Raw genomic sequence first — 19,265 nt, forward strand, 5'->3', positions numbered from 1 at the left:
TCTTGGCTTAGAATTATTTAGAAAATGCACCTAGGATTTATGGATTTATGACGCACAGCTCATGGAAAATGTGACATAATTCTATAATTCTCTGAGGTATAAAATGGAGATGATTTATAATTAAACCCTCCTGATTATGTAAGGTGAGCAACAAACCTTACTTAGAGACCTCATCTATTCTTCTGGGTCAGATAGCTCCTTGTCCAATGTGGAAAGAAAGAACATAGGGAGCCACACAGGATGTTTCAGACTTCTCTGTCTTTATGCCTCTTGATTGCTTATGTAATTGACTTTATATTTATTTATTTATTTATTTATTTATTTATTTATTTTAGATGTATTTTCTGAAAAAAGAAAGAAAAGAGTAAGTATTGCCTATCTTTTTTTTCATTTTATTGAATTTATTGGGGTGACACTGGTTAACAAAATTATACAGGTTTCAAGTGCACAGTTTAATAACACATCAGCTGTACACTGTATTGTGTGTTCACCAACCCAAGTCAAGTCTCTGTCCATCACCATTTATCCCTTCCTCCACTTCCTCCCACAGCTTCTTCCTCCAGCAATTACCACACTGTTGTTCATGTCCATGAGTTTTTTCTCCTTTTTTCACTTTTGCTCCATTTCTTCAGTGCCTCTGTCCCCACCCCTGATGGCCAATAAACATATGAAAATATGCTCAAGGTTAATAATCATGAGAGAAATGCAAATTAAAGCCATAATGAGATATGACCTCACACTTGTCAGAATGGCTATCATTAATAAATCAGCAAACAAGTGTTGGAAAGGATGTGGAGAAAAAGAAACCTTTGTGCACAGTTGATGGGAATGCAGATTGGTGCAGCCACTGTGGAAAGAAGTATGAACTTACTTCAAAAAATTAAAAATGGAACTTCCTTATGATCCAGCAATTTTACTCTGGGAACTTATCTGAAGAAATCTGAAACACTAATTTGAAAGAATATTTGCACCCCTATGTTCATTGCAGTGTTATATACAATAGTGAAGATTTGGAAGCAACCTAAGTGTCCATCAGTAAATGAGTGGATAAAAAGCTGTGATACATTTACACAATGGAATACTACTCGGCTATTAAAAATAAGGAAATCTTACCTTATGAGACAGGACGGATGAACCTGGAGATTATTATGCTAAGTGAAGTAAGTCAGTCAGAGAAAAACAAGTACCATAAAATTTCACTCATATGTGAAATATAATGTCCAAAATGAACATATTTGCCAATGATACATCTGATAAGAGGTTAATTTCTAAAATATATAAAGAACTCATACAACTTAACAAAAGGAAGATAAACAATCCAATTAAAAATTGGGCAAAGGACCTAAATAGACACTTCTCCAAAGAGGACACATCAATGGCCAAGAGACATATGAAAAAATGCTCAAAGTCACTAATCATCAGAGAGATGCAAATTAAAATGACAATGAGGTATCACTTCACATGTGCTAGAATGGCTACCATCAACAAATCAACAAACCAAAAGTGCTGGTGTGTATGCAGAGAAAAGGGAACCCTAGTACACTGCTGGTGGGAATGCAGACTGGTGCAGCCTCTACGGAAAACAGTATGGGGGGGTTCCTCCAAAAATTAAACATGGAATTGGCATTTGACCCAGTGATCCCACTTTTAGGAATATATTCTAAAAATTCCAAAAACCCATCAGAGAGAATATATGCACCCCTATGTTCATAGCAGCACTGTTTACAATACTTAAGATCTGGAAATGGTCCAAGTGCTCATCAATAGATGAGTGGATAAAAAGCTGTGGTACATATGCACAATGAAATAGTATGCACCTGTAAAGAAGTAGGATCCCTTACCCTTTGAGATAGCATGGAGGGACCTGGAGAATATTATGCTAAGTGAAATAAGCCAGTCAGAGGAAGACAAGTATCACATGATCTCACTTATATATATAATCTAATGAATAAAATCCACTGATGAACAAAATAGTTCCAGAGACATTGAGGCACATAACAGACTGAGGAATCTCAGGGCGAAGTGTGGAGTGAAGGTGGGGAGAGATTAACCAAAGAACTTATATGCATATATGCATAAGCCATGGACACAGACAATAGTGAAGTAGGCCTGAGTGGGGTTGGAATGGGTAGGGGTGGGATAGAGGAGGTCAATGGAGGGAAAAAGGGGACATTTGTAATATTTTCAACAGTAAAGATAAATAAAAAACAATAAAAAGCAAAATGAACTAACAAAAAAGTAAAGACAAACATAGATAGAGAGCAGGATGTGCTTGACTTTATTACTGAAAATTGATACTAGGTAAGGTCCTTAACATGTGTGGTACTGTTGTGGCAATTTGATTCTATGTGTTCCATCAGATATTAATTTGGTGGGTTGGGGACACAGTAAGCTTGTATTTTCTGTATGGATTAGGAGCATGGTTATCAGATAAGAATAAGGGGATCTGAGGTGAGATTTAAATAAAATGTTCAATGAAGATTTTGACTAGTATATGTAGGGAAGTGGAAGAGGTAGTTTACCAGGAAAATGTATAATAATTGCAAAGAGGAATTGATTTCTCACTAAGGTAAGTTCAATGTGATGGGTAAATGAGATAATAGAAACAGATATTTAGAATGTGAAGGAGGCCCTGCCCTGTTCCACTCTGTACTAGAAAGCACATTTCTTCTGGGCTATTATACTGTAACTAGAAAACATTTGTTCATGGGAGATTGAGCAGATGTTAGGGACTCAATATTATGTCACATGTTGAACAATGGAAAGATTAGAGACATTTAGCTGAGAAAAAAGACCTCCAGAACAAGCCTCAGGTAATTACACTAGAACCAATGGTTGGGAGTTATAGGGAACCATTTTATGAAATTTTAATTTTTTTTTAATCCTCACCTAAGATGTGTTTTTATTGATTTATAGAGAGAAAGGAAGGGAGAGAGAGAAAGAGAGAGAAACATTGATGTGAGAGAGAAACATTGATGTGTTGTTGCCTCTAGTAGGTGCTCAGACCGGTGATCAAAATCGAAACCTAACCTGGCTGGGCGTGGCTCCGAGGTTAAGCGTCGACCTAGGATCCAGGTGATCAGGGTTCAATTCCCGGTCAGAGCACATGCCCGGGTTGTGGGCTGCAGCCGATCAATGACTCTCTCATCATTGATGTTTCTATCTCTCTCTCTCTCTCCTTTCCTCTCTCTGAAATCAATAAAGATATATTTAAAAAAAAAAAAAATCGAAACCTAGGTATTCTGACTAGGAATTGAATCCCCAATCTTTTAGTGTACAGGATGAAGCTCTAACCAACTGATCCATCCAGCCAGGGCCATTTTATGTCATTTTAATGAGGCATTTAAAAAAGTTGCCCAAAGACAGACAGTAGAACTTTTATCTAGAGATTTAAGACTCCCTAGAGATTTTAGTGCAGCAGGACTGAAGTGAGGTCCAAGTTTGTGTATTTTAAAAATACTAATGATAATCTGTCATGTAGCCAGATTTGGGAATAGTGATCTGCTTAATGTAGTAGGTATTTGCCCCTCTGCTGGTTGAATTAGATGATGGCTTATATCCTTTCTAAGCTTAGATTGTATGAATGTGCAGTTGACCACATATTAGAGTCCAAAAGGAGTTGTTTTAGTCAAGTACTGTCCCTTTATCCTGACTTTTCTTATAGCTTTATAAAATAGTTGGCTACTGATGGATTAGTTTATTTTCTGTGGCTGTCCAACACTTAGCCTTCCCATTGTTTAAGAAATATGACTCACTTATAAGATCTTAGATGGTGGGAAGCCTGTCACAAGTGAGTTGTCTAGGTATTCATCAGTGCTGGGCTATGTCTGAAATTCTTGAGTCAGAAATATTAGCCGAAGTGTATTTCAAGGCTGAGTTCTTGTGCCTATGTGTAGTGAGGTCACTGGGAAGTCTAATTTTGGAGGGCTTCCACTCTGGCAGAAGATGTGTTCCATGGGGCCTGGTCTGTGTCTCTTCATTGTCTATACTGACCATTAGATTAATGTTCAAAAATCTGGATACAGACTTCAAAGCAGTGGTTGGGAAAATTTTCTCTGCAATATTCATGGAAAAGGTAAGTTACTGATGTCACTTCTCTCTACACGGTGCATTTTCAGCAATTCTAGGGGCAATAAAATACCTTCACAGAAAACAGGTCAAATTCTTTCTCCCATGGTATCCTATTAGACTTCAATGTTTTTTGTAACCCAAAATATAATCGTCCTTGCTCCTCTGGGTCCCTGATGAACTAAATTTGACTTTTAACCCTTCCCCCCCACGCCCACGGTCATGTTATCCTCATGAAAAGATACTCTATAGGGTATGATCACAGATCCTAAAGTTTTAGATACCCTTAGATGTTTCCCGAAGATGCCTGATGACGAGACTCTGGGATGATGAAATTCTGATTTAGTGACTCTGGGATAGGCCTGATACTCTGTATTTTTCACACTGGCTCCAGATGCTCTCTAAATTGGCAGTTCCCAAAGGTGGCTTCTAATTAGAATCATTTGGAGGGTGGTCACACATTCTCAGTGCTCAACCCACTGTTGATTAAGAGGCTCTGAAGAAGAGCTTGATAAATCTATATTTCAATTTCTTCAAAGGATACTCATGTGTAGCCCTTATGAAGTTTACATACTTTAGGGTTTTACTTCAAATAAGGGAAAATATCTGATTTGGGCCTGTACCTAAGTGATATCTTCAGAAAGAATCATAATGAAATTCTTCTATAGGGTGTCCAAAAAATGTATACACACTTTAAATGATTATAAAGTCAGTGTTTATTAGCATACAGTTCATTTTCAAAATTTAAAAGAATCTACAGAAATGAATAATATTTCCTGTCAATGCCTGTTTTCAAACTGATGAATGTATTGGTCTAGGCACTGCTGATACCATGAAGAAATGGAATTGCAAACATCAAGAATCATTTTGTTTGGTACCTGTGCACCTTCAATTCATCGACTGTTGCCAGTTTTGTACCTTAACTTTACCTGTTATGAGTCCCCATGAAAAAGTCTAGTAGATAAATTTTCTTTGTTCAAAGCTTAGTCTGGCTTCACCCTTATTTCACATCAGTTAAACCTGACAAGTAGTAAAAATTAAGTGAGTTATCAGCTGTTAGAGTGTGTATACATTTTGGGGGGACACAGAGTGTATACACATTTTGAATAATTATAAAGACAGTGTTTGTATTTCAACTGCATTTTCAAATTTTCGTAGCATTTTAGGATGAATTTCCTTTGTTCAAAGCTTAGTCTTGCTGAAAAAAAAGAAGGATCAATTGAGCTATCAGCTGTTAAAGTGTGTATACATATTTTGGGGATACCCTGTATACTGATATTGGAGACAAAAACAAAAATCAGTTTGACTGAAACTAGAATATCTACAGAACAGGATTTCTCAGGCTCTGCACTATCAACATTTGAGGCTGGACAATTCCTTGTTGTGGGAAGCTTCCCTGTGCATTGTAGGATGATCATTTTCTCTGGCCTCTATACAGTAGATGCCAGTAGCACTCCTCCTAGTTTTACAACCAAAAAATGTCTCTAGATGTGACCAAACATCCTTGGAGACAAAATCACACTCAGTTGAATACCACTGCTCTTGAGAAAGGATACAGCAGTGACTGTAATTTAATCAAATTAAAAAAAATTTAAACTATAACTTAAAAGAGCTGCAGTAATAATGAGGTCTTTTATACCATTGCCTCTCCACATGTTCCAGGATATGATATAGACTCCAAAGGTTGATCTTGACAGGATATAAATGCCTTCCAAATACAAAAAGAAGGCAGGTGGGATATTGTTTCTTGAATTTAAAAAGTCTTTCAAGTGTAGTAGAACTCTGGCCTGAATATTGAAATTTAGACCAATTCATCATAATTTCATGGAAAGACAAAAACTTGATGATAGTGTAACCCTTTTCAATATACAAAAATCATGAATTTTAGATAGACGCTTTGGGTATGGCCTTCAGACAAAATTAGAGAACTATATGTTTCTTCAATCAAATTAGCATTAAGTACTTGTAGGTTATTTTTTTAATTAGGAAGCTTCTAGTTGTAATAAAAATATATGATTGATAGAACAGTAATGTTTAAGGAGGGTTCAGTGCTTTGCTTATCTTTTTTTTTTAAGACTTTACCATAGATGGTAATTGCATCAATAATTGTCATTTATTTGAGCTTAAATGACATGATATCACTTTACTCAGTAAACTATGAGGTTTGAGGGGACAGTCTTTAACACTGCTCTCACTTCTGACACCAATTGCAAGTTTGGGGGCTCCCAAAGCTACTCTCAGTTTTTAAAATTCAATAAAAGGAGTCACAGAACTCACTGAAAGCCATTATATTCAAAGTTAAGGCTTATAACAAGTAAAGGACACAGCCAAAGAAGAGACCTGGGCAGAGTGGGTTACACATGTGAAGCCTCTAATATTCTCAGGTTATGTTGCTTTGCTAGCATTGGTGGGTGACAAAAGCACAGAGTATTGACAACCAGAGAAGCTCACCCAACCTTCAGTGTTTAACGTTTTTATTGGGAGCTTTATTACATAGTCATGATTGATTGATTGATTGCATTTTTGATTTCTGATGCTAGGTTACAGATGCCACGTGACCCAAATCTCACATCCTGAAACATGATTGGCCTTTCTGGCATGGTCAGTTCCCACACTAAGACTGTTGGGTGTGGCCTGCCCCACCCTAAGATCTTGTGTGGTGGGCTCTTGCCCTAAACAAATACAGTCCCATGAGGTATGACTTAGATTGCATTCCAAAAGTCGAGGCTGAAGGCCAGACCTCTTTTTGGGTAAACCCAAATCCTTTACCACAGATTTGAGCAATGAAAAACTACTTATAGAGCCTGAGTTTGACATATACACGTGTAAATTATTGAAGATCCATTACTCCTCAGATGTTTTCACATATACTTTTCCTTTAAACCCTTGCATCAATTTATAATATAAGCAATTGTACAAGAAGACCACAAGCACAATGATTTGACTTCAAAATGTTGTATTATTATCACTATTTCTATATTTTTAAATTTAAATTTAAAACTAATGTCCTGTTTAAAGAGTGGTAGAATTTGCCCATTATTATGCAACCTATGACTTGTTAGACTAAAGTCTTCTATTTCCTAAGACCAATGTTTCTCCTTTCCCATCTCTCACTTAAACTATAGAGTTGTTGTTTTTTTAATTAAACTTAACTTACCATTTTAACTTACCATTAAGTAACCTGACCCAAAGCTAGTACTTAATGAGCCAGGATGTATACCTAGTCCTTTAGTCGCATGGTTTTCCATTATTCCAAAGTTGTTTGATATCATGGAAGGTTGTATTCATAGGTCCCTGGAATTAGTTTAGAACACATAAATAGCTATTGGAAAATATTTCTAATGATCTGTGGGAACTCCGTAGATTCTTAGAAAGGTTTCTGGTAGCCTTGCATGGCAAAGGAAATTGAGAAGCATGCGTTTTTGTACCTAAAATAAAAGTCCACATTGTAAACCAAATTTTTTTTTTTTTGCTAACACCCAGGCCTACATAATTTTGGTTCATGATTTTCTTGTTCATTGAATAATCTTCTTTGCCATCTCAGACTGAAAAGAAATTGGGTCATGATGGTCTACTTTACAAAAGAACATCGTCTTACTGACTTTTACCTGCCAGAAATATATTTTGTACTCCCACTGACTCTTGGGCACAATAACATTCCAAGAATTATCCTAGTTTACATCAGTATTATAGAGCATTCCTTCTAAATCTAAAATACTATTAGAACTTAAAGAATCATTTGTGACTCTTGTTTTAAAATTTGTCCTACTATTTAAATAGTATAACATTTATCTATTACTTGTCAGACCAAAATCTATTTCATTTTTCAAGAGCATTGTCCTCCTCTCCTATTCTCCACATAAACTATGATATCTTCTTTGCAGTTTTGTAGTTAAAATTATTAAAAATTTTCTGACTTAGTCTTAGTAGCTGTTGAGTGATTTCCCTCTAGATAAGGTTGAAAAACCACACAAAATCATATCACAATGGTCCATAAGTATCAAAGAACATAAACAGTACTGTTGAAAACCTTCTTGGTGACATGTGAACTGAGCCTCTTTGAAGCTTTAATTTTTTAAGCATCATTTCTCATATCCTGTTTAATACATAGCTTTCTCAGATAAACAAGGCTCATTGAACACTGCCACAGGCAAAAGGAATACATTAGGCATCAAAATATTAAGATAGTAAAAATAATACCTTATGTTGCATAATTCTTTGCATTTTTCAGAATGTTTTCAAATACATCTAACGAAGAAAGAACAGCAAGAATTGTCACTCATAATTTTTAGCTGTTGCCTTTGGTGCCTTGTTCAGTGTCCTGCAGTGGTTTCTATGTAGGGACATTTCAGAGAAAAATGTGTTTGGCCTCATGAAGAGATATTTATTGTAGTTTCACTACCAGAAATCTTGTTGTTCTTTGTAACCCAAATCACAAGGTTTTCCTGAGGTTTATATGTCTCTCACCAGTAAGAAAGAAACATGTAACCAACGCTATCAGTGATAAAATGAGGTAGTCAGGGTAGAATCCTTCCCTTCACGTGGTTTTTAAATTCTGACTCAAGGATCAGATCTGTTTGAATTATATTGAGCACTTATTAAAAATACAGAATTACCAGAGTTGGGACTCAGCATATTTTTTATTTAACAAGTGGCTCCAGGTGATTCTCATGTCCATGCAAGTTTCAGAACCACTGCCAGTGAATCAAATAATGTGAGAATCATTTGTAGGAGGTTAGTATCTATGGATAGTGAAGAGCTTAAATTAGGAGGTAGCCATTATAGGGATAGGAATAATTGATGTGAAGATTAAGAGGTATAAAACATGGAGGTCACCTCTGTTGAGACTGAGGGTATCAAAAAAGAGCTCAATTCTTCTTACACAACAGAGAGTTGCTGGTTAAAAAAAAAAAAAAATTTGGTAGATCCACATGGCATAGTCAGAAAATTTCCTGTTGCTTACCTGGGTATGGAGAATAGGGCCAGACCTTTAGTCTTTTAAGGTCCATGATTGACTGGAGATCTTGAGAAAATTGATCCTGTAAGAGACAGAATAAATTGTGGGACATCACTGAGTTTCCAGGGATTGTAAAGTGATGTAGAAAATTATGCTAAGTGAAATAAGCCAGTCAAGAAAGATAAATATCATATGATCTCGCTTACACGTGGACTTTAATGAACAAAATAAACTGATGAACAAAATAGGTCCAGAGACATGGAAGCATGGCACAGACTGACAGGTCTCAGAGGGAAAGGGAGCAGGGAGGTGCAGAAAAAGATTAACTAAAGAATTTATATGCATATATGCATAGCTTGTGGACACAGACAATAGTATGGTGAAGGCCTGGGGTGGGGCAGGGGCCAGATGGAGGGGGGCAAAGAGAGGAAAATATGGGACACCTGTAATACAGTCAACAATAAAAATAAATTAAAAAAAAAGAAAATTTGGGTAACATGATATGCCTAATGCAGATTATATGATTTTCTATGCTTTCTTTTAATTTAAACTTGCAACATTAAATTGTGTGTTTAAATATTACAAATGCTAGGCTGTATCCTAGGTTGTTTCCCAAAGTTCCTAGGTGGGGCTCCTCACACCAAGATATATGACAATTTCTGTTTGTCATCATATAACCCAGCTTTGTTGTCCATCTGACTAAAGGTTTGTATACATGAAATAATTTGATTCTCAAAGATTTAAAATTGTACCTTAGGGGAACCTAGATTTGACTACATGAATTCAGTCCTCTTGTACTGGGAATACAAAATTAAGAAATCAGTCCATACTTTCAATGAGTTCTTGATGAAGTGGGGGGGGGGGGAAATGAATAAATAAACTATTACTTCATGATATGATGGAAACTGTGAAAGAAGTCAGGGCAGGTCATCAAGAGATCCTAGAAGAAATATGGGGGGAGAGCAGAGAAGGATTTCATGAAAGTGAGCCTTTGACAAAGGGATATGCTAAGCAATAAGGTGGTGGTAATGAGTGAGTGGCTTTCCAGCCAGAAGGGGCAACATTAGAGGAATGCTAGCAGGCAGTAGGGAACTTGTCACATTCTTGAGCCTTCAAATAGTTCAGTTTGTCCATGGCATAGATTTTGAGGGTAAGAATGGTGAGAGATGCTGCTGCTGGAGAAACAGAAAGAAGTTTGTGAAAGACCTTATTTGACATAATAAGGAATTTTGATTTTATCATTAAAGTAGTGGATGTCTGTGGAAAGAATTGAGGCAGGAAGTTAACAGTGATTAGACATGCAGCTGAGAAAAAATTTCTTTGAATGGAGTGTAAAGGATGCATTTCAGTCTCTGGGATGTAGATACTTGTTGATGGCTACTGAAATAATACAGATGAAAAATGGGGATGGAAGTATAGCATTGGTAGCAGAAGGAATGAAGATGTGAAAGATTGACCAGCTATTAGGGAGAAAGAATAGGTAGGACTTTTTCATGGATTGGATAGGGGGTGATGGAAAAGAGAAGGGTCTATGAACACTGTGTGATGGAGTTGTCACTTATAAAATGGTAAATCACAGTGAGATTAGTGGGTTTGGGGTAAGATTATAAATTGAGTTTGGGGTATGTTGAGTTTTAAATGTTTATGTGAAATTCAACTTGGGATGAAAACTTGATGAGATCATCCAGGTAGTGGAAGCACAGTGTAACTAAAGTGGTGATGGTGGTTGTGCTAACAGAGAACTAAACTGCTGTTGTAGTGGTACATTTTTTTCAAAGGGCAGAGTTGTTTTTTTGTTTTTTTTTATTTTGATGAAGAACTGTATATTTTACAGCGTTACTTGTTGCTTCTGCTTCACAAGTTTGTAGCTTACTTAATATAGTTGTATTTTTCTTGTGACTGGTGAACACAAAAATAAAATCTCTTCTGGGTGGTTGTGGTGTTTGCCTTGGGATGATGAAGCAGTACAAGAGTATAGAGTTGATCCTTGATTAACATGGGTTTGAACTTCAGGGGCCCACTTATATGCGGATTTTTTTAAGTTAACTGCAGTTCAACCAACTGCACTTCAAAAACCCAACACAGTTCAAACCCACATTGTTTAAAGGTCAATTTCATGGTTGGGAATCCACATATGTGGAGGGCTGACTGTAGTCATATACAGTTTTCTGACTGTGGGATAGGTCAGTGCCTCTGAACTCTGCAAAGGTCAACTACACACAGTTGAAAGGGACAGAGAAGTGAGAGAAGACACCTGTGGAACAAGTTAAAAAACAAAGAAACTTCTAATTACTCCAAGCAATATCTGAAGAGATGGAAGAACCAGGAAAGCCTGTTTTTGAGAAATCTAAGAGGAGGAGAGCATACCAAGAGATGTTAGACAATAACAACAGGCAAACCAAGGAAAATAAAAATTAAGTATTATTGACACTGGATTTAACGCTTGAGGAGATTTTAGTAAAAGTGGGTGTACTGTGATGTGGGGAAAGAGATCGAATTTTTGGATGAAGAAGAAAATGTGTTTAGTGAATAAGTGACCAAGATAGTCTTAATGCTCCCCTCAGCTTGCCTAAACTTTGGATAGGTTTCTTCCTCTGACCACCATTTTCTTAGAATGTTTATAAAAGCATTTGCAATTGTAAATCCTTTCTCTGTTCCTTTTAGGTGTAAATCTCAGCCTCTGGTCAATTTTACAACTCAGAAATATCACTCTCAAGGATTGAGAAGTCATGCTTTTAAAGCATAATCAAGGAAGATAGATTTCTCTCTCCCAGTCTCTAGGGGTCTCTGGAGCTTAACTTCCATTAGTGCCAAATAGCAAACACAGGTGCCTTAATCACACTGACCTATCTCCTTCCTCCCCAGTGTCCTCCATCACTGTTTCACTCTGATGATAGAGCTATGGCACTAAAGCTATACCTTCTAACTTCACTCTTGGATCTTCGTGCTTGACTCAATGTTTTGGAAATTTTGACTTTTACTTCTCTGGCTTGGTATCTGGGTTCTAACTATTGGGTGATAGACGGAGGCTGATTGATGTTGTTTGTATCATCCCTTCCTCCCACACCTTAGTCAATTAATAATCCTTTTAAAATATGCTTGTATTTCTTATTTTAACCCCAGACCAGTCCTCTTTTCTTGAAAACCACAGGCTTGTTAGTCTCGCCTCCAGCACTTCTCCTTTCTCTGAGTTTCTTATAATCTACAAGTGGAGCATTCAGAATAATACCTTTGACATTTCACATTAAATACTACATAATTAATATGAAAATATGTAATCTATGTGAGTTTAAAGTGACTGTTCTATATTATCTAATTTTATATATTTTTTCATCCATCCATCCATCTATCCATCCATCCATCCATCCATCCATCCATCCATCCATCCATCCATCCATCCATCCATCTAGACAGCTAACAAACATTTATTATTCCAGGTACTATGTTTGGCCCTAGGAGCATAATTATGATTAATAACACCATATAAAATCTATTGACTATTTGTTATCTGCCAAATTGTTCAGCTAACTGTCTTACATACATTAATTCATTCATTTCACAAAGCTCCAATAACAATAAAAACTACATTAAGAAATTGGCTCATGATGATTGTGAAGGCTGGTGTGTCTGAAAACTACAGGGCAGCCCAACAAGCTGCAGACCTTGGGAAGCAGATGTTAGAGCTCAAGTTCAAAGGCAGTCTGGAAGTAGAATTTTCTCTTCTTTCGAAGATGCAATCTTTTTCTCTTAAGGCTTTCAACAGATTGGACGAGGCCCACTCACATTGTGGAGAGTAATCTGCTTTACTCAAACTCTACTGATTTAAATGTTAATTTCATCTAAGAAATAATCATGACAGTGATATCTAGATAGGTGTTTGATCAAACATATGCATATTAGCTTATCTTGGCCTAACCAAGTGACATATAAAATTAATCATTACACTGCTTTACATATATTATATCTTTATATAGCTCAACAACCCTGTGGGGTATTCTTATCAATGCTGTTTTGTCAATTAAAAATCAAATGAAAGAGAACAAGTGGTTTTTCTTGGATGGCAAGTTAGTAAATTGCAGAAGATTCAAACAGGCAGTCCAATTTAAAGCCAGTGCTCAAAACTACAATGCTCCCACTTACAGGTGAAGAAACTAGAGAACAGAGAGGTTAAGTAACTTGAATTCATTAGCTAGTAGGTGATGAATTCAGAATTTGAACCCAGGTCTGACTTTAGAGTCTCTACTGTTAATGACCATACAGTAAACATTTCAATCTCCGTCCCTAAGCAGCTATCAGTATATTAGGGAAGTTATATATATAAACAAATAATTTGCATTGATAGGAAATTATTAACTCTTTTGGAATAGGCCAGAATCTTCCTGGGAAGCAAAGCTTCTGAATTGGGCTTTGAAATTAATATGGTTTTATTGGTTGGACAAAAGCACATTCCAGGAAAAGTTTATGGTGCTTGAAAGGTAATGAATATAAAGCAGCAAGGTGTTATCTGGGAAAGAGTAAGCATTTTGGTTATTTCTTACACTGGTATAAAGTGTCTGTGGATGTGAAGGTGGGTGAGTTGAAGATCAGGAAATGATGATAGCCATCCCACCCAGCTGTGGTGGGATTGGATTTTATTTTGTGGTTGGTAAGGAGCCACTGAGGTATTTTGAACAGGGAGAGATATTACGCTTATTTTTGGTAAACATGCTTATATTTGTCAGAAAAAAATTGTTTAAGACTTTGAAGTAGACCAAAAACATTACTAGAGATCTTTAATAAAAAATGTATTTGTTGTCTAGAGCACACCTTTCTGGTTTATTTGATTCTATAGAGCTTGCATCTCTCATTGTCTAAGCTATTTAAAACTGTAAATTGTAGATCACGGCAATGAAAATCACTCTTGTCCATAGATTTGCAAATGAATCTGTCTGGTGGAAGGAAAATCAGTTTCCTTCTCTGCTGTGGAAAAAGCCAGTTTTGCAACTATTTATAAATTCAGTTCAGCGTTCCTGATGATACAGTATAAATGTGGCACTATGAATTTCCCTTTGAATCCATTGCAACATCTTACTAGTTTCCTCATTAATTAATTTGTAGGATAATATCTTTGATACATGATTACTTTATATTTCTTTGAAATTCATTATTTTACCTTAAAAATTTTTATTTGTCTGTCCTAAGGGAAAAGATAATGTAATCTGTACTAAGGCAGTGGTAGAGCATGGGGGTGAAGGGAAGTCAGTACATTAGAAATGACTTTGGGGTGTGGACTGACAAGACCTAGTGCTTGGATGAAATATAGGATGTACAAGGGCTCAAAACTGATTCCCAAATTTCTGGCATGGTTGACTGCATAGATATGACCAAGGAAAACAGACATCAAAGTATATACATAACAGCAGGTTATTAAATACTTGGTTGTGGAGTTCAGAAGTATTTGAGGGTAGAGGTTCTGATTTGGCACTCAAGTTTATACATGAAAATTTATGGGAATAAATTGAAACACAAAGGAAGAAATGTAAGGTTATGCACCCCAATGTTCATAGCAGCTCAATTTACAATAGCTAAGATCTGGAAACAGCCCAAGTGCCCATTTGCAGATGAGTGGATAAAAAAGCTGTGGTACATTTACACCATGGAATACTAAGAAGCTGTAAAAAAAGAAAGATCTTGTACCTTTTGAGACAGTATGCAGGGACCTGGAGAGTATCATGTTAAGTGAAATAAGCCAGTAAGAGAAAGACAAGTAACACATGATCTCACTCATGTATGGAATATAAGGAACAAAATAAACTGATGAACAAAATAGATCCAGAGACATAGAAGAATGGAACAGACTTAGGAATCTCAGAGGGAAGGTGGGGGTAGGGAAGTGGGTAGGGAAAGATTAATCAAAGAACTTATATGCATAAATGCATAACCCATGGACATAGAGAATAGTATGGGGAAGACCTGGGGATGGGGCAGATGTGGGGTGGAGGAGATCAATGGAGAGAAAAAAAGGAGACATCTGTAATACTTTCAACAATAAAGATAAATTTAAAAAAAAAGAGAGAGATACAAGTAGGTCCAGTAGTAAAGAGACTAAAAATCTCTTTTATTTAAAATGATGCTATGGAAGTCAAGGAAGAGTAATGTTTTAAGAAGGAAAGACTAATCAATAGTATCAAATGCTAAAAATTTTAGCCCTTTGGATTTGGCAATGTGGAAGTCAGTGGTGACCATTGCCAGTAAAGTTTAAATGTCAAGATGGGAGGATAGAATAAAATTATATGACATTGTTGGGAATCAGAAAATTGAATGGAAAACAAAGGAAGCTGTGGGTAAAAGGGTAGGGATGGATGCAGAATTAAGGGAAACATTTTTGAGATTGAACATAACATAATAGGAAGGAGCCATTTGAATACAGTGAAAAGAGAGAGGATAATTGATAAAAACAAAGCTCAAGTTAGACAGAAGTACATAGGATAATTAATTGCTCATTATGCCATAAGCAGATTTCACTCAGGATATAGATTAGATTAAATTACTGCTTAGTAACAAAAGGAGAATTAACATCAATTCATGTGACAAAAGCCTGTCAAGATTTATGAAAGTCAGCATTCTTTCTATTATTAAGCTCACAGACTTTTTGTTGAGGTAAATCTGGGTCTATTATATCACATCCCTAGCATTGAGGAGACCACATAATTGTTCTCCTAGGTGTGAAGTAGGGATGGACAGCATATGTTAAGTTATTTACTATGGGCAAGTGGGTGAGTATTCCCTATACAATGACATTGATAATGATATAATAGTAATAGTAACTTTATTTGTATTTACTATGTTTACTACAAACTTGGTACCTACTAAACACATCATATGCTTTATTTAATTGATCTTCACCAAGCACTTAGTTGTAATTAAGTATATTTGTTCTCAGTTTATAGCTGTGAAAATGGAAGTTTAGAGTTTAAATAGCTAACCTACATTTGCACAGCTATAAGGTGGAAAGCACACCCAGGTGGACTTAATCCTATTCATCAACAGTATTTGGCTTTGGAACTTTGCTTTTCAGTTTTAGCATCTGCAGATTGTAGGTCCCAGGTCAGAGACCAGGTCAAGGGCCTTTGGCCATTCAGCATAAGGGGAGTGTACTTCCAGACCCAAGGCTTAGCCATCATTAGAAGATGGGGGGAGATGCCCCGCACATTTCTGGGAAACTAACTGTTAAATGTTTATTATAGCGAGCATTATAGATTTTATTTTTAAAATATATTTTCCATGTCCTTACAAAATCCTTGATAATTAGTATATGATATAGGTCTTTTAAATAATTATATACAGTATGAATTATACTTTGTTAAAATTAAAATTATTTTATAATTATTAAAAAAATTATATTTCTTTAAAGCACTATTAGTTATATCTATCACTTATTAGATGCTGGGTTCTTTGTCAGGGTTCATTAGTGGTGTGTGTTTCAAAGAGTAATCTTGATTTACTTAATCTAATTCACTAAATAACTTCCACAAAGACATTATCTTAACTAAGCAAGAGTTGCTTATATTTTCTGTCTTCATACTGGAAATCTTGGCATAGTGCAAAACTCTCTACTCACAAGAAATATTGTTCACATACACAAAAAAGTAAGAATGAAAAATGTTTGTCTACAAATATTTTTAAAAATAACTCTTTGCAGTTGTTAATTTTATGCTTTAGAAACAAACCCTGAAGGGTACTGATAAATTGCCTTAAGGCAGTTTTGCTTTTAGACAGTATATCCTAATGCATTTCTAGTATGGAGTCACACATTCACTTTCATTTTATAAGGATACTGCTCTGGTGTCTGAGAGGTTAGGGTTTATAAGAGGACTGCAGAGAAGGGTTGAACAGATAAGTCCTCTTTGGGGCGTAAACTTTTAGGCTAGGTCTTGAAGTAATTGTTAAGAAAGGGTGTTCCATGAGATGCAAAATATACGAGGAAAGAGAGATTGGAATTTAAAATATCTTCTGAGATGATAAGAAGAAGAAACAGTGAATTAAGCCATATATAGAAAGTTTAAAAAGCTGGGAAAGGACAATGGATAGCAATGCAGAGTCTTGAATAAATGACTCAAGCATTTAAATTGGATTAATAGTTGGTGGAAAATTATATCCTTATAGATTTTTGTGTAGCACGTGCAGTGAAAACAAATGAAAGACTAGTTTGTGTGACACAGATGAGTAAGAGTAACAGAAAGTTGTTCAGTAAATTTCAAGTTCCTCTATTTGTCACTAAGATATAGCAAAGAAAAAGAGAATTCCTTCCTTTGACTGAATTTGGTCATAGTTTTGGGCAGGAGACTGAATTATGAGTAGCATAAATGGAGATGCTAGAACAAAAATAAATTTTAAAAAATTACTTTTAATTTGAGGGAAAGAGGAACATTTAATGTAATAGGTGACTTTTAAACCGGTCTTTGAAGGATTAGGAGGAAGGATTTCAATAGGCATGGATAAAGGAAAGACATCCCAGGTAGAAGGAGTGGCTAGTGGGAGGGGTCAGCAGAGACAGGATTATTGGTCAAAGTTTTGGAAGGAATATGTAAAATACTGAGCGGTTTTAAGACCTTTGTAAAATCACAGTGTATTCTAAAAAAAATTTTTTTAAATTGATTTCAGAGAGGAAGGGAATGGGAAAGAGAGATAGAAACATCCATGATGAGAGTCATTGATTAGCTGCTTCTTGCATGTCCCCCCATGCCACTTGGGATCAAGCTGGCAACCTGGGCATGTGCCCTAACTGGGAATCAAACTGTGACCTCCTGGTTTATAGGTAAACGCTCAACCACTGATCCATGCCAGCCATGCAATCACAGTATCTTTAAATCTATATGCAGATCAAAGCTGGGTAAATGGGAAGACCCTGTTCAGTTTGCCAATGACTTTTCCCCTCACTTGTTTATGTGGAAATAATTAAAGGATAGAACTGTAAGATAAAGCGTTAATAAAGCTAGATAGGATGATATCACAATGTCTTATACATATAATGCAATTTAAAATACACAGTGCCTTCACGGACATTTTGCAATTTCATCCTGTCGAGAACTTTATGATTAGCCAGGGAAAATATCCCTCTTCTCTCCATTACAAGGCAAATGAGATTTAAAAACACTTGCTGAATGTTACTCAATTGGTAAGTGGTATAGAAAGTTTTAGACCCAGGTTTCCTGATGTCACGTTTAGTATTATACCACACATGTAAAGTGACAGAGAAGTAACCATTGGAATTGATTAGTGAATAGCACAAGGGGCGAATAAACATAGAGAGGAGTAAATAACTTACCTGAAAATCTCTAATTTCTTAGCAAGAGACTTTTATAGCCCTTGATTTTAAGATACAGCATTTTCTCCATTGGTTGATGGGCTCGCTATGAAAAGGCCAACTGCTGAGATACACTATTAAACTGCTATATCTGAATTTGAAATCAGTTGGTCTGGTCATGCCCCATTTAGTTGTTATTTGAATGGACAATGGGGAACTTATCTTCTGTAACAAATATAAATGAATGAGCTCTTATTAAAAAGGATCTGTATTCTATCAAGTTAATTTATTCATAATTTTATTTCAAGGACAGAAAGAAGAAAAATATCATTTAAAGAATTATTGTAAAATGTCTAGAAAAACAAAAAAAAACCCAAATATAATATTACTATTTCCCTTTATACAGTCTTTTTAAAACTTAAAACAGGAATTTCAATTGTTTTATTCATGGCCCCATCAATCTTCACAATGTTCCTATAAGTCAGATAGGTGGCAAGAATTACTATTAAGAGGAGAAAAATTTAATACATTGATTTGTTGCAAGAAAAACAGGCACAGGAAACAAGAGACTTGAAGTAAGAACACTTTAGTTTGAAATATTACATATAATAACAGAAAATAAAAAATTATCCAAGGGAGGAAAAAATTAAATCTAACTACATTATTAGAATATAAAATGTTTTCTCGTAGTAAGTGAAAATAGAAAATAAATCATAATGAAGATTAAAAATAGAAAAATTCATGACACTTCAGTGAAATCCAATAAACATTTATTGAGTGCCTAATGAATTTAAACTTTAATCATTTTCTGTTTCTAGTTATATTGAAAAATACTGTTTCTTAAGTGCTAAGTATTAAAAATATTTTTAGAATGCTGAAGAAGTTTCCATGAAATATAAGCAGTACATGAAAATGAGCTTTAATAATGACTGGAGGTAAGGAAGAAGAAATAAA

The sequence above is a fragment of the Miniopterus natalensis genome, chromosome 1 (genome assembly GCF_054644295.1).
Source record: "Miniopterus natalensis isolate mMinNat1 chromosome 1, mMinNat1.hap1, whole genome shotgun sequence".
NCBI classification, from domain to species: domain Eukaryota; kingdom Metazoa; phylum Chordata; class Mammalia; order Chiroptera; family Miniopteridae; genus Miniopterus; species Miniopterus natalensis.